Genomic DNA, 17,236 nt, shown 5'->3' on the forward strand with positions numbered 1-17,236 from the left:
CCATTAAAATTATCTTGTGTTTTCAGAAATTGGTGAGGAGGCTGTCTGTGTGGCATCACCAAAGGCCTACTGATATTGCTGGAAATAGGAAGTATCCACATTTTCCAAGTTTGCTCAGTAGTGTTGACCTGGACATTCATTCAAGTCCAGAGATGTACATTAGCCAAAATGTGACTAAGAGTTCTCTAAGAGAACAATATTACCTAGGGCTCAGTCGAGAGTGAGAACTGGGGGGTGAAATTTTCCCACCCACAGTACTGAGAAGAGACTGAGCACTGATGTTAGAGGGTATTCACCCATGGAACACAGAAGACCTGAGCAATGGTGTGTAAGAGGAGCCTAAACAAGGGACTGAGAAGGCTGAGAACTTTGAGTTGAGGAGTGCTTAACTCCAGGACATAGGAGACTGAGTACTACTGGCCTGGGGGCCTGTTCACAGGACAGTTTATGTACTTAGTAATCATGTGAATGTAGTGCTCACTGTTCTCCTTTTGTCTGCTCTTCTGATGTGATGTTGAGGCTGATCTGTGGCCTCATGGGATCTTTTCTGTATCCTTGCCTCCCAGTGTTCTCTCCCCATGGTGGTCTGGGGACAGTGCCCAGGCCAGCCTCTCTCCTTAACTCAGCTACAGTTTCTGATGTTATAATGGCATGGGGGTAGGTCAGGCACAGCTGACTTTGTTACCAAGGCCTTGGAGAGGGTGTGAGGCCCTTTGTATGATCTGTGTCCACCAATGTAACCTTTCTTTAGACCTAATGACCTCTGCCTCCTCTGTCTGCAGTCTGAGGTCTGAAGAACCTGGTTTCAGCTTGTTTCTGACATGGTCGTCACTGATTTATGAATGTCTGGTTTGGGGGTGCTGTCCAGGCATCAGGGATTAGGTCACAATGTGACTGTGGAGACTTGGTAACAGAGTTTCAATGTTCCATCCAGTGCCTGCTGGAACCAGTGATCTCTTTGCCCCATCATGTGCACAGGGACCCAAAGTTTGGTCTCTCACATTTTGTTCCTCATGATCAGCCCTGAGACACCTGTTCTCCCCTTCTCCCCTCCCTTTTCCCAGCCCTTACCTGGCAGGTGCACACTGTTTAGTGTCTGGCCCTGCTGGAACCCCCCAGACATAATTTACTGGGTCTTTGACCCTGACAGCAAGAATCATATTCTCCTGTGAGGTCCTTAGTGTCAAGTGGGATGAAAGTCCACCACATGACCTACTGAGCAAACTTGGAAAATGTGGATACTTCCTATTTCCAACAATATCAATCTTTCCTTGTCCCTAGGGTTTCTCAGTCAGGTCACCTGTAACCAGGCAGACCTGCCCCTCCACCACAGACCTTCCCAGAGTCCCCAGTGCTACAGAGTGTGGCATGTCATTATTATCACCCTGCCTCCCCCACAGATTTCCCCAGGGGCAAGAGTTTTATAGGAGGCTAAAATGCCTGAACTCCTGGGGAAGGAAGCAAATGGACCTTGTGTGACTGCAGGACTGTAGCACAGGTGGGGATGCTTAGTCAAGAGGGGCCCAGGTTGTCTCCTTTTCTCACCCGCTATTCCTCCTTTCCAAGAGTTTCTGGGATTTACCAAAAGCAGCAGGTATCATGGTAATTATTAGGGTGGCAGTGAACCCAAACCCCAAGTCCTCAAACACCAAGTTCAAGGTGTGTGCTGCTCTCAGGGGCAGCTTCAACCTGACCCATACCCTGAGTCCCTCTCCATTTACACTCCTCCCACTTGTCAGGCTGGGAGGGCCTTCAGGTTGGGAACCTGGGGTCTCTCTAAGATGCTCAGGGTGACTTCAAACTTGATCCTTCTGCTTAGCCTCATGAGTGCCTGTCATCATAGGTGGGGCACTCTGCCAACCTCAGTCCCCTTCTTGTTCAACAGGGGACCTTCCTTCACAAGGGCCATGTCAGGGAAGCCATAAGAGTCAGATCACACTGAAGTCACTCAAAGGGCACAGTTTGTCTATGTTCACTTGTGTGTTGATGCTGAAGCCTGGTCAGCCACACTGAGAAGGGTCAAGCAGATCACTGAAAAGCTGCCCACCCCCAATCTGTCTACAAAGGCTAATTGTATCAAGCCAAAATGCCCCATAAATAATAACAACCTGAGCATATAATGTTTCCCCCATGTGCCTTCCTCTCCTCCTGCCCCAGGTCAAATTTGTTCACTGGGAAAATTGGTCTGTATTCAACTACAACCATTTTCCTCTTTAAATAGACATGGAAAAATGTTTCTCTCATGTCACCTCCCCTCAGGACTGTGAGTGTTGTCATGAAACTAAGGTTTCTGGCAGAAATGTTTCAAATATGAAATTAAACATTCATTAGAATGTTTTGCCTTCAGATGGTTTTCCAGCAGAACATTTCACAGAGTCAGAACAGAAGAGGATCCAGTCATCTACCATTCTGTGTCTCTTCAGAAAATAAGTTTCTCAACATTTTCTCCTGTGTTAAATAAACTGAATAGAACACAGTTGAAAAAGTAGCACTTTTAAATGGAAGTTCATTCCAATGAGAGTTTCCAGCAAGTTGCTGTGGTAGGAACTAGCAGTTCTTCCCTTGTGACCTGGATTCCTTAAGAGTAGGCATTTCTAGAGATTAGATACCTGTCAGGAGCTGATAGTTTATAACATTCTCATGAAAATTCTGATGTGAGTATTTAATCAGCAAGTTCTTGAATGAATCACACCAGAATTTCATGGCATGAAATTCAAAAGTGAACTGCAGTAGTTTGTGGGAAGTAGTAGACTTCTGTGGCATACTCCCAGTATCTCTGCAAATCAATTGGACTTGTACACATGGTGCTGCTCCATGTCAGCCTAAATGGTCAGCTGGGAACCCTAGAGATGATGACAAAAGATAGCTGCTTTTTGCACTGCATTTTCTTAGTCTGTTGTGTGGTGCATTGGGAAGATAGTGTTTTTTTATTTGTTTTGTTTTTAAGAAATGAGGGAGTTTGTACTGAATACATATTACTGTTTCTGCTGAGGCCCAAAAGTGGGTATTTAAAAATTGGTTTCCCTTTATCATTGGAGTTTCAGTCTCAATTCAAATGAAGAATTTTTACAGACTTTTATTGATTTCATGGATGTTCTGAAGCCATACTTTGTAGAATTGTGTGAAGTATGTAGTGTTCTCATCATTGCCATGGTTCTGGGAATTTTTTGATTGTGCTTTGTAGAGTAAGAAATGATATAAGAACATGTGTTTGAAAAAACTTACATTTAAAGAATAAAATCAGAGATATGTGGCTGGTTTGTGGTGGATGTAAGCAATTTCAAGAAACTAAAAAGAATTTTGTGTCTTAGAAATGCTTTAGATTCTCTTGTTTCTGATGTATAACTCCTATCACATCTTTAGTTATTCTTCAAAATGTTCTATTATTGAAATTTAGGGTTAACTCCTAGTGTTTGTCATTTTTGTATTTTAACAGAGATATATATTTTTTGTTTAAATCTCTGATGTTGAGTGCACTATTTTGAGATCCATCATTCAGTAGTGCACTTCTGTATTTGTACTTATTTAAATTTAAGTGTTTGTGTGTTTTTCCATTCCCATAAACCATTACATAAGTTTATATTTCATTTTATTTTATTCCAGAATGTACTTGTGCAGAGTAAGGAAAGGCTTTACTCAGAGCTCATGTGCCAGAAAAGCCAAATCACTAATTTCTCTAGACACTAATTTTAAAATAAATTACTATATTTAAATTGCAGAGGGCTCAATAGAGTAGACTGAGAGCAGGGGAAATTAGGTTTAAGGGTGAGTGCTGGGGACAAAATTAGAGTTAATTATTGTCCATGTTTTTGTGATTATGTCAAAATGCATCCTAACAATAGATGAAACTAAAAAGTGAAGAGAAATCTGTCTCACTCTGGAAGGAGACCTATTTAACTTCTTTATTTTCACACAAAGCAATCCCATTTGTCTTGAATACTACCTTCTGTCTTCATTCTCTATTTCCCACTCTTCCTCCCTCCCTTGCTTCTTTTCTATCCATCACTAGATATCCCCATTTACTCTCCCTGATTTCTTCTCATAATCAAGCACTTGGAAGTCAAACACTGCCAGGGAATATAGTCATTGGTATTGAGTGCCAATAGTCTTGAGTTGTTTTCTTTAGACAGACATGATAAATATATTTATTAAATGTTTTTTTACATTCCCATATACCATTAAATAGGTTTGTGTTTAATTTTATTTTATTTCAGACCTTAATTATTGTGGATCAATATAGGAAACCTTAGATTTCTTTACTATGACTGGTATTCAGAAAAAAAAAAGCCCACCATCTTCAAAAAATGAGAGCTACTTGAAAAATGTTTTCATCCAGAGGATGATTGTTTACCAAAGTCAAAGAAGGGAAGAAAGTACTTTTCCTCTGGGGATGCCCTCTCTGCCTACTGCAAGAGAGGTACTGTCAAACATGAGATGCAACACCAACATTACCAGTCTACTCAGAGCTGAGTTAAAGCCATCTGTGGCATAGAACTTCATCTTGGAAGCCTCAGTTCCAGATCTGAATGAAAAAAGTGGCCGAGGAGGGAGAGAAAGCTATTCAGCAAAATTCAGAGGAACTTAGGAACTTTCCTAAATCCATATATGGGAATCTCAACAACAAGAAGATAATGTTTGAAAAACTATAAATCAATTGCAGAGAGATTAATAGAGTTGTGAGAGAAGATAACAAGAAGTGCTCAGAACTGAACTGGAACAAGTTTTATTCCATGCTTTTGGAAGTATGACAAAATATATCCTAAAGTCATATTAAAATTATTTAATCAATAAAAGAGCAAAAGTAATACCAAAAAAGTAAAATGTGGTATGATTTAACAATTTGTATTACAAATTAATATACTTTACAAAATTAAAGAGAATATCTTAGGAATGAACAGATACAGGAGATGAGTAGAATAATTTGTAATTTATTATCATATAAAATATAAAATTTTCATGACTGATATTTGTATAATGATAATAGTGTACATAGCCCAGGTACATTTATCCAGTGTCAGTCATTATCTCCTCTGGTTGGAAAACACTTTTCCTTGATACTGTCATAATTCTGGAACTGTTTCATGGAGTTCATCACTTAACTTTATTTATTTTTTTATGGCAACACCTTTTTATTTGGTCAAAGTAACTGTACAGTTCATTATATTCTTCCTGAGAATAATTTATATCCCCTGACAAACTAAAGGGAGGGTGTGTTCTTCAGAATGATCTAACAGGACAATGGTGCAGTAGCTGAACATCTAGAGAACCAAACCCCTGTGTCCTGCTTAGATCTCCATGGGGAAAACAGACAAGATGAGGGTCAGCCAGCGCCTATGGCTATAGGGGTCAACATGGCTTTAATCTTTCCTTATAAATCATATAAAAATGGAAACCAGTGGTTCTGGACTCCTTGCTGCAGTCTGGAAGTGCTCTGGTGCAAAGTGTTTCTGCTTCCAAGAGAAATCACACTACTACCAACAATGGGCACCTTATTCTGGTGAGAAGACACTGCTCTTGGCTCCAGTGCAGTGCTTCAATGTTCATGTGATGTGAAAGGCGGGAGACAGAAGGGTGTATGTAGGTTTTCCTGAAATGACTCGAGTCTTCAAAATATAGTTTTTATATTTTTTCTTTGTAAATGGGATTAGCATATTGCAACAGAAGGGTGTTCTAGCAAAACCCCAGTCTGGATAATAATGCTATGGCAAGAAAGGAATCCTCAGCCTCCTGGTATTCTTCATCACATTCTCATGTTCTCTCCTTCCCATACTCAGTGAAGGCGGGTCAGGAGTGAATGCAGTCCCCAGGCCATTTCCACTGGAACACCCCAACAGGAATGCGGACTACTCTTCACATTCCTGCCTTAACTTCATTTTGACACATGGCCTTGCTGAGTTGCTGAGGCTGAACTTGAATTTGCAGACATCTTGCCTGGGTCTCCCAAGCTGTTGGGATTGCAGGTGTGCACCACTGCACCTGGCCTCATGTTCTTAAAAACTTCTTCATGTATAATTTTCATTCTTAAAAAATGCCACATTTTGGACCACAGACTTTTCTGAACGTCGTGATTTAAAAAAAAAATAATAATAATTAACCCAAGTCAAGATGTCGTTAAACTTATGTGAGAGGTTTTCAACCAGCTGCTGCTGGACTGGAGCTGCTGTGCTGGCTGGCGCCAGAGGACACAGCTGCTCTGGTTGCTGGTTGAAGGCTGGTGAGCAGCTTCCTGGGGAGGCTCAGTGTGGCCTCACCTGCCCCAGCAGCTTCAGTCGTGCCTGGTCAATGGCATCCAGCAAGTTCTTGGCATCTACCATGAGGGTGTGGGCAGCAGTCAGCATCTGCTTCTTGTACTCCTGCTGCAAGCTGGTCATGGTGCACTGCTGGGCCAGTTGCATCTTGCTGATGAGCTCTCCCAGGTCAGAGTTGAGCAGCTTCTGTGTCATCTCAATCTCTCGGAGCGTGCTGGTGGGGAGGACAGGAATAGTCTCATCCACAGTAGCCAACAGTGTCCGCAGTGCCAAACTAACTTCCTTCACCATAGGGATGTACTCCTTAGGTGGGGCTGGCTGGATTTTACTGGACATCTCCATGACAGCTTTCACCAGGCCTGTCATGTTCTCCTACACCTTGCCATTGGACCGGTCCAGGTTGTCAATAGGAGGGGGGCTGATTTCCTGGGGTTGAAGCCTCCACGGCTTGACGTCCTTGTTGTAGCTGTCCCCAGGGCTGCTGAGGCTGGTGAGACTGCCCAGGTGGCCAGGGGCTCTGGGACATGGAGGTGTCTTTGGTGGAGCTGCAGGATCTGGTTTGCCCACAGGCTGATAAATGTGTTGGTTTCCAGTTGGACCCTGAAGACTCCCCTCCTCCCTGTCGATACTGCCTTGAGAGAACCTCACATCAGGTTTCAGACACTTCTCCTCTTTCTCCAGGCAGCGCTGATCTTCTTCCATTTCCTGCTGCTGTAGGATCAGCCACTCTTCCATCAGGTGGGCAGGCAATACCTGACCTATTCCCCGCAGGACCAATGCCGCTGAGTCCTCCACATTGGGCTGCCACATGGGTATCTCCTGGGGCCTATGATTCCATAATTCTGACTGGTCCATGAGAGATGGTGGGCCGTGGTAGATGCTGCCAGCCATGGTTGTGAGTCCATGTGGGTCAGAGTAGCCAGAGACCTGATAATGATTGCTCTGCACCATGTACTGTGGGCTGGGTTAAAATCCTTTGCTGGAGCGTGGACTGGAGTAACCAGGTCTGCTGGGCTTGAGTGGCGCTACATCAGACCCTCCAGAGTCCCAAGACATGGTGTCCTGTCTTCTGGACTCCATCCTCATCCATTCTTCCTGCTGAGCCTTCTCCTCCTCCAGGATCATGCTAAGCTGTGCTTTAAGTTCAGTAAACCTGAGCTGCCTGCTGGGGTCATAGGTCTAGCATTTCATTATAAGGCTGTAGAGGGTAGGAGGACAATTTGAAGGTATTGGTAATCTTTTCTCATTTTCAGTTTGACTGATCACATCATTGTTCTTCACTGCTTGAAAAGGCTTCACACCATGCATCAGTATCTCCCACATACATACACCAAACATCCACACATCACTAGCCAAGGTAAAATGTCAAAAATTGATTGATCTGGAGCCATCCATTTAATAGGCAATTTTCCTTTGGAAGCTTTGTAGTAAGTACTATCTTCCATGTATCAGGAAAATCCAAAGTCTCCTAATTTTACACAATCATTTGAGGATACCAAGACATTCCAAGCAGTAATGTTCCTGTGTACAAATATTTTCCTCTCCAGATATGCCAGTGCAGTACTGAGCTGATAGGCATACAGGATCAGAGATGACAGATCCAAGCTGTATTTCCTTACTTGCAAAAATGACCTCAGCTCTCCCAGAGTGCACAGCTCCATGATTATCCACACGGGGTTTTCTGTGATGACACTAATCAACTTCACCATGTGAGAATGGTCAAACTGATACATTGTTAAGGCTTCTTGAAGGAATTTCTCTCTGACACTGTCCAAAGTACAGTTTTTACATGTTTTAACTGCCAAAGCTGGATTCTCTGGACTCATGTATACACCTTGATGTACATCTCCAAACTGGCCTTCTCCATTACAGTGTCCCAGTTCTATCCTTTCTCTTTGAATCTTATAGTCCCTGGTCAAGGGCATGGTGTAAGTATGTTCTTCATTGATTATCTCAGTGTAATCGTCTGTCTCTGACACAGAGACCGCATGTGTTCGCATGCCTTGCTTCTCACTGTTGGCCAACTTGGGTATTGATGGCAAAGCTCGTTCACTTTCTTTCTGAGATCTGATGATGAAGGACTGCATGGCTCCACTCAACAGCTGGCAGTACCCATCTATCAGGTCCACCATGTTCTCTGTGATGCTCAGGGATGGGGCTGTCACTGTCAGAGGCTCTGGGGCACCTGCAATTTTGAGCTGCAGCATTCCTTTTCAGTCTTTGGCTTCACTGTTGGAATACTGAATGGTCTACACTTGGTTGAAGTCGACCAGATGTGTAGGATTGCAGCCCTTGTCTGTTAGGTAACTGATCCCTTCTTCCTGGCTAATTGCCAGTACCACTGAAATAAACCAGCTTGACCGAAGGGCACATTTGAAGCATTCTTGATCAAATCTGTACACTGGAGAGAGGATCTCAAAGAATTTCAGAATACTTTCTTCTCTGTTAAGGTTGGCAAATTGTCTAAATGTTTCTTGGATCAATTTTCTTAAAGTTTTGGCCTTGACAGAATCCAGTAAACTCTTTGGAAAAAATCGCTATAAACCAACATCTTTTTCTAACACTTCATAGTTAGACTTCTTTTCCAGTGCGTTGCCACACATCTCCCAGTATGATCGCCATATTTCTAGACAACCCAACTTCAAAGCAATTTCCAGGTCCACTTGGTCTGCTATATCTGGCATGTAGTCACTCTTCACCTGTTGGTAGAAGAAATTCAGAGTTGGCTTGTCTTCAGTGAACTGGCTCAGAAATCCTTTTGGCAAATAATGAATCCTCAATTCATATTTCCACTCCTCTGGTGGGTAGGCAAGCTCATACTTCTCCCTCACGCTGGAGATGCCCATGTCCACATGGAGCCAGTGAACCTCCTCTGACCGCAGGTGGCTGGGGCGGAACCCATAGCAAGCCACGTGCTTCACTCTGTGGCTGTCCACTATCTTCTGGATGATGCCCCTGAAATCAGTAGCATCTCCATGCCTGATAATACTGGCCCAGGTGTCTGGCTCACTATTGCTTTTAAAATAATGAAAGACCTTCAATACTCTCTCCATGGCACCAGGGAAACATTCCATGCCAGGAACCAGGTGGGTCTTAGCACTTGAATGTGGTGTGTGATTCAAGTTGGGGTCAAGGTAAGCAGCTGCCATTATTTTGCTGGATGCTAGGTATTGGTCTTATTAACTCAGAAGGCAGCAAAGCTCTTCGAAGATGTCCAAAGATGATCTGGAAACACTGCTACTGCCCCCTTTCTCCTTCCATGGCAGTCCAGGGCAAGCTGCTGCAGCGAGCATAAGGCTGAGTGCAGGAGCTGGTGGGGCAGCACCGGCAATGACCCCCGAGCTCCCTCTAACGCACACGCCCGGCGCATGGCGGTCAGGCAGGCAGTGGACTCGAGCCCTCCTCAGGCCGTGCTGAGTCGTCATGAGCCCGCGGTTCTCCATGCCTGCAGAGCCCGCTGGCACCCATCACTTAGCTTTAGAGTTCTTCTTTACTAATTCATATCTCTGAGAAAGGACATAGAATTTAAAGTAAGAGTATTCCAAAAGAGTCATTTTTGATGTAGATTCATTAAATCAAAAAAAAAAAAAATCCCAGAGATAAAAGGAGAAAGAAAAATAGAAGAAACATAAATTTGCAATAAAATAAAACTTTATTTTTTATGGCTAGGTATATTAATGCTATTATTGACAACCATAGAACTACACATGTGTCTACAGTTTATATTGTACTATGTAAAAATCTTTGCCCCTCAATTTATAAAAATTTTTAGAATGGTCACCTTCTCCCAACTGATCTCTTAGCTCTATTCTTTACTCATGCAAAATCACTGAGAATTAACAAAAAATTTGAAACAACAATTTTTGCATAAGTAGTGATTTTTTAAAGAGCCAGATATATTTTGGTTATGTGAAATTTACTCATGGATATACAAATACAACAAAGTCTTTTAGTGTAATTTTACTGAAAATTCTGTAGCAAAGAAGAGCAGTTTACAATAATCTATTGGAAACTTATTTTATCTTTCCCAAGAAATATTTTATTTTCTAAAGCATTTTTTGCTGTTCTTATCCCCCAAATCTTGATTAATGATGTTTAGAATTGATAGTAACCTTGATAAAAATATTTTCCAAGTACACTTTCTATCTAGTCACTGAATGATTACAAAGTTTAGATTTGAATGTTAATTAAGGTAAATTAAGCACAACCTTCAGGAATATCTGATTTTAAAAGAAAAGAAATGGTAACTAGTGTATGCTACTGGAGATGTTTCTAATGCTGCTTCTCACATGTCTGAATTAATGCATCATAAGCAGAATGATAGAAGACTGAGAAACACAGGCAGATTTTTTGAAGGAGACTCAGGAGTTTGGGGGGGTCTTATCAGCCCTCAGGTGTCCTTCAGTGTATGAATGAATTAGTATTTAGAGGTTTGTAAGTTAAGAAATATTTCAGCAACTTCCAACCAATATCAATTCAAAATGAGGACTTTTAGTTCTTTTAAACTTGTTCATGGCAGACATTCCCTTTTTCTCTTTGGTGACAATAATATGTCAACAAGATTGTGACATGTTGAATTTCATTTTGCCTTTTACCAATGCCTAGATTTTAGATTTGAAATATTTGATTTCTTTTGAAATTGAAAGTTTTATTGCATTTACAACAAATGTGTGTGTTACTTTATTATCTGTAGAAAGGCAAGAAAACAGATAAGCTGTTTGTCTAAATTTCACTTTGGCTAGGTATTCATGTCACAATATTTACAGAAATTTGGATGTCTGAGACAGGAAGATGCCAAGTTTAAGACAAGTCTCAGCAACTTAGTGAAATTCTAAGACACCTAGTGTGAAACTATCCCAAAATAAAAAATAAAATTAAAAGGACTGGGAATTGGGAATATATCTAATTGTAAAGCATCCCTGGGTCCATTCAACAGTACCCCACTAAAAAAAAGTGCACTTTGTTTTTTTCAACAAACCATCCTTACCCTGAAGTTCTAGCTAATGTCACCAAGGAGTTTATGAACCAAAACTCTCCTGTTTTTAATTCTCCTATTACTGAAATATGGCCTTCTGATTTTTCACAAAACACACACATCTTGGTGTAGGAATTATCATATCATCAAAACTGGAATTCTAACTCCAAATTTTATGAAATTCAACTTTTCAACCTTAAATATCTCCTGTGATTCATCCTGCTGACAGGATATCTGTTCTTTCCTCCCAGAGGTTCTTTGTTGAGTCCCTTTTGTTTCTCTTCATTTATCCATAAACTTACTGCATTCATTTTATAAACATTATATCAAGAGGATGGACTCCCAATAATTCTTTCATTAGAATTGTAGTTTGATAAAACTGCAGTGTAAGATTAAATCATTTATCCCATCACTCTTCCTCTTCATGTGATGACTCACAAAGAAGTTACAATCACTTTTTCAGTGTTCAATAGATCAAAAATGGTAAGGCATGTGTTAAAGAGATGGAAGAGAATGCCTGCCCTGGAGCCCTGGCCCTGCTATTCAATTTGACAAGATGATGGGCCACAGAACTCTGGATCAAGCAAGAGACTAACTGAAAGAGACTTCATGTCAGTTCTCACTGCCAAGCACCTAATTTTCTTCCAGAATTTGCCTGAGAAAATTGAATGGAATATTAAATGTAAAGGATGCCCCAGCAGCACTGAAATTGTAGGACTATATTCCATGATTCACAGGGCTGAGAAAATGAAGACATAAACTTGGCATTTCTTTCCTCACATTCTTGAGAAGGAAATTATACCTGCTGTCTTTCTGTTCTCCTGGAGGATTTATAAATATGAAAACATCTAAATCTATTGCATGAAGAAACTAAAAATTGTGTGGAGGGAGAAAAAGCTATGAAACCTTTAATATGCAAAAATCAAAACCTGAAAAAAGAGGCCAAACTTATTGTGGACACTGCTTCCACAAGTTATTTAAATTTTAATAAACTATGTTAAGTCCACAACCAAGGTTAGTCTACCACCTAAGAAAAACCCAGTACCAGATGCATTCTCAACAGAGCTCTACAAGACCTTCAAAGATGAAAATATGCCAATACTTCTCAAATTATTCCATGAAATAGTAAAGGAGGGCAGCATTCCAAACTCATTCTCTGAAGCTAGTGCAATCTTGATATCAAAATCAAAGACACTTCAAGGAAAGAAAACATCAGACCAACATTCCTCATAAACATAGATGCAAAAATTCTCAACAAAATTTTGGGAAATCACATAAAAATCTATACTAGAAAGGCAGCTCACTGTGACCAGTTGGGGTTCATCCCAGGGATGAAAATGTAATTCAACATATGGAAATCAAGAAATGTATTTCTCTACAAAAATTGACTTAATGACAAGAATCATATGATTATATGAATAAATGCAGAAAAAGTATTTGACAAAATATTATGCCCCTTTCTGCTCAAAACACTAGAAAAACTGGGAACCAGGAATGTACCTCAATATTGTAAAAGCTATATATGCTAAACTCTAGGTTAACATAATTTTAAATGGAGAAAAAATTTAAAATAGTCCTTCTAAACCTGCAACAACAAATATGTCCTGATTCACCTGTTGGGGTCTTCAGCCCCCTTGCTCTTCTTGACCAGTGACAAGGGAAGGGGACACTCTCCAACAAGGTCAGACTGGGATAGGTAGGGCCGACTGACCACCCGCTCCCAGCCTTCCAGGCAGAGGACAATCAGACACATCAGGGAGACCAGTCACAGCAGGAATTCATTTATTGAGGAAACCACACAGCTTTTATGTAGGGTGGGGGGATAGGCGGGAACCAATTAGCTTAAATGTCAGCAAGGCACAAAGGATTCAGGCAGGTGAGAGTCCCATAGGACTATATGGCAAGCACAAGCTGATCACGTTCACAGAACTGTTGTTAACCAATCCCTGACGGTGGTCTGATTTATCGTCATTAACCTTTGAAACTGCCTTTGAGCCTTGATCTTGCTCACTTGCCAGGGAGTAAGGAGTTGGCCTGAGTTAGTTAACGTGTCATTAGTCCCAAAATTCACCACATTTATTCAACATCATTCTTAAAATTCTAACCACAAAAAGCAAAATAAAGAAATAAAAGGGATAGGAAGAGAAAAAGAAGAACCCAGAGTATCATAATTTGTCAATGACATGATTCTATATTTAGAAGATCCAAAAATTTCCACAAGAAAATTTCTAAAACTAATAAATAAACTCAACAAATTAGCAAGATATAAAAGTAACATCCACTAATTAAATGCATTGCTGTATATCAGTGATGAATACAGTGAAAGAGAAATTTTGAAAACATCCCATTCACAATACCTTCAAAAACAAAACAAAATATGTGGGAATCGATCTAATAAAAGAGGTGAAGACCTCTACAATGAAAAGTGCAAAACACTAAAGAAAGAAGTTGAAGAAGACCTTCAAAATGGAGAGATTTCCTAAGCTCTTGGATAGGCACAATTAACATTGTCAAAATGACCATACTTCCAAAAGCATTACACATATTTAATACAATTTCTATTTAAATTCCAATGACATTCTGCAAAGAAATAGAAAAAGCAATCACAACATTCATTTGGCAAAAATGAGACCCAAAATATATAAAGCAAGAAAATATACTTAGGAAGAAAAATGAACTATGAGGCATCACATAATGGACCTCAAATTATACTACAGAGTCATATTAACAAAAAGCGGCATGGTATTGGCACTAAAATACACATGTAAACCAATTGTACAGAATGGAAGTCACAGAGAAAACCCCACTAAATACAGTTATCTCATAGTAGATAAAGGTATCAGAAACCTACATTAGAGAAAAGTTATCCTACTGAGAAAATTAAGTGATTGTTGGAAGCACTAAGATGAAAAGCCTGGTTTAGAAACTCCCATTAGAAACCCACTAGTTGGAGGATGACTGATTCAAGTGGCACACTGTCTTAGCTCACCATCAAGTTCAAGCATAGCCTTCCTGAGAAGGGTATATCTTGCCAAATGCCAATCAACCTGTTTACCACAAGACTCCTGCCACACCAGGAAACAGGCATGGAAAGAAAGCTCATCCCACTGAAACCTAATACTGCCTTTGATGTACTCCCTGTTAAATAAAGAACTGGGGCCTTTTTCAGTTGTTCAGTTCCAGTTGCTATCAGGACTAGGAGACCCATGATGCACTCTGCATATTAAATCCATGCTTTGTCTTTGTCTTTAAAATTTTACTGATTATTTAAGCCTTTTTAATTTTCTCATGTGACTCACACCTTCTTAGCAGGAACCTGCTCTGGTGTACTCACTACTCCATCATAGTAACCTCTTCAAATAAAAAGATGCTGGGGAAACTGCAAATCCTTGTATAACAAAATAAAACTATACCCTTGTCTCTCACCCTGTAACAAACTCAAAATGGATCAAGGACTTGGCCACTAGAACAGAGAACCTGTGCCTAACAGAAGAATGAGTAGGCCCAAATCTCCACCATATGGGTTTAGAAACAAAATCAAGAGTAAATAAATAGGATGGAATCAAACTAAAACACTTCTTCTCAGCAAAGGAAACAATCAATGACATGAAGAGAGAGGTTACAGAATTGGAAAAAAAAACCTTTACTACATGCAACTCAGAAAGAGCATTCATCTGCAAGGATATATAAAGAACTTCAAAAACTTAACACCATTAAAATAACTAACATCATCAATAAATCAGCTAAGGAACTGAACATATACTTCACAGAAGAAAAACAATCTATCAGTAAATGGTTACCCAAGTGTGGGGAGTGGAGAAGTGAAATTGAGAGGGGTTCCTGTACTTAGGAAGAAAAGAAGTTCTATGGTTCTAGAACATAGTAGAATGACTAAAACTGTTAACAATGTGCTGTATTCCAAGATAACCAGAACAAAAGATTCTTTATATTCTCATCACAGCAATAAAAACATGAGGTGAAAAATGTGTTCATGACTGACTTGTTATGTAACATACACATGTTGAAAAGTCATTCTGAAATTCATAAAATTTCTTTTTCTATGTTTTATACATAATTTTAAATTAAGGAACTACCCCCAAACTAACAAAATACATTATATACTTTCACAAATTATATTATACTTCCATTGGGAAAAACTATGAACTATACATCAAAACTAAAATAAAATTTCTGTAAGATGATATGAAGTAAGATAAAAAGTGAGAAAGAAAAAGCCCCAACAATGGCCATTAAGGAGAATATCTGTGATGTTTATGTATCTTAGAAATAAAAATTCAATGAAAAATGGAAGGTAATTAACAGCAAAAATAAAACACATCTTAAATTCAGAGTCACTTTTGCTGCATTGAAAAAGCTTCTCACTCCTTATATCAAATTAGTGTTATTTCTTCTCTCAGGATGTTTCATTATCCTGCATGGTGATATGAACTAATTGTCTTATAAAGTCATTTTTTCTATCTGTTAAGAGAATGTAATAAAACACATCTTTTTTGTGATTTTTATTTCATAGAAACATCAAAACAACATCATATGTAGGAAGCCTACCCAGTTTTCACCTGATCAAAGGGCCAGTGAATTCACTAAAGTTTTGATGTGGCATAACTTGAAATGATAAACCTCACATGACATAGTGTTCTGCAATTCAGAAAGAAATATTGGAGCATTGTTAATATAATATAATATATGTCAACTGTCAGGGGTGGGCTCTGAGGGCCCCAGAACTGCACCGTGGCCTGATCTCTAAGATGGCACCTGGCAGCTTGCCAGACATAGCTGCACTCATATACAAGTTTTAGGAAGTTGGCTGGTTGGCTGTTGTACATGAGGCAATCCTGGTATCTGCCTGGAGACTGTTCCTTGATAGGCTGACTTTCCTGGTAGTCTACTCTCTGATAGGCTGATGTTCTCAATATAAGTCTGAGATTTGTGGAGTAAAGCCCTTTTGGTTCCTGTGATCAAGAAGAGCATACGTGTTGTGATTGTCCCCGCAGGCAGTGGGTGATCATAAGTGGTGCCGAAACACGGGAACTCGAGTTACAAAGAAGGAACTGATCAGGTAAATACAGGGTAAGTAAAGTACAGTCTGGCCGGGTTAAAGTTCGTGGAACAAGCGTCGGAGTTAAAGTTCTCGGGATAAGCGACAGAGTTAAAGTTCGTGGAATAAGCGACAGAGATTGTTTGTGTGTGCTTTCACTTTTGTTTTATTAGTTAAAGTGGTCTGCCTTTTGGTTTGTTTAGCGGTAGCTATTGGGCACTGAAATGTCACGAATGCACATGGAAGGTCCCTTAAAGGATTTGCCCTACAGACCTAAAAGGTCCCTTACCTCCTGATACAGTTGGAATTTTATTAGATAGGAGCTCTATTGCACTCAGGGGACTTAGTTATCCCTGGAGTTATTGACTCTGATTTTACAGGAGAAATTAAGGTTCTTGCACATTCTCCTCAAGGAATTATCTCCATATCACCTGGGGACTGCATAGCTCAGCATTTGATTATTCCCGGCCTTCATAATAATTTTCCATCAACCACAGCAACCAGGGGAACTACAGGTTTGGGATATTCTGGGGTTGATTTTGTCTGTCTTACCATGGACTTAAAAAATAGGCCAATGCTTAAAATAAAGATTAAAAATAGAGAATTTTCAGGACTCCTAGATACAGGAGCTGATACTAGCATTATTACCCTAAAAAATTGGCCAAAAGAATGGCCTCTACAAGTAGCGGAACAAACCCTGAGGGGATTGGGTGTAGCTACTAGCCCACAAGGATTAGTTCTGTATTGACATGGAAAAATAATGAGGGCCAACAGGGAACATTTCAACCTTATGTCTTAGACCATTTACCTGTTAATTTATGGGGCAGAGATATTCTCATGCAAATGGATTTAGTACTCACTACAGAAGGCCATTATAGCCAAAAGGCTCAAAATCTAATGGTAAAACAAGGTCATAAATGGGACAAGGGGATAGGTTGCTATGGCCAGGGAAATACC

At 40.1% G+C, this 17,236-nt stretch overlaps 1 pseudogene; it reads right to left on the reverse strand.

The window, feature by feature from the left end:
* Nucleotides 1-6,236: 6,236 nt before the first annotated feature.
* LOC124974436 (focal adhesion kinase 1-like) lies at nucleotides 6,237-9,397 on the reverse strand (annotated as a pseudogene).
* Between the last annotated feature and the right edge of the window lie 7,839 nt (nucleotides 9,398-17,236).

Source organism: Sciurus carolinensis, unplaced genomic scaffold (genome assembly GCF_902686445.1).
Source record: "Sciurus carolinensis unplaced genomic scaffold, mSciCar1.2, whole genome shotgun sequence".
NCBI lineage: Eukaryota > Metazoa > Chordata > Mammalia > Rodentia > Sciuridae > Sciurus > Sciurus carolinensis.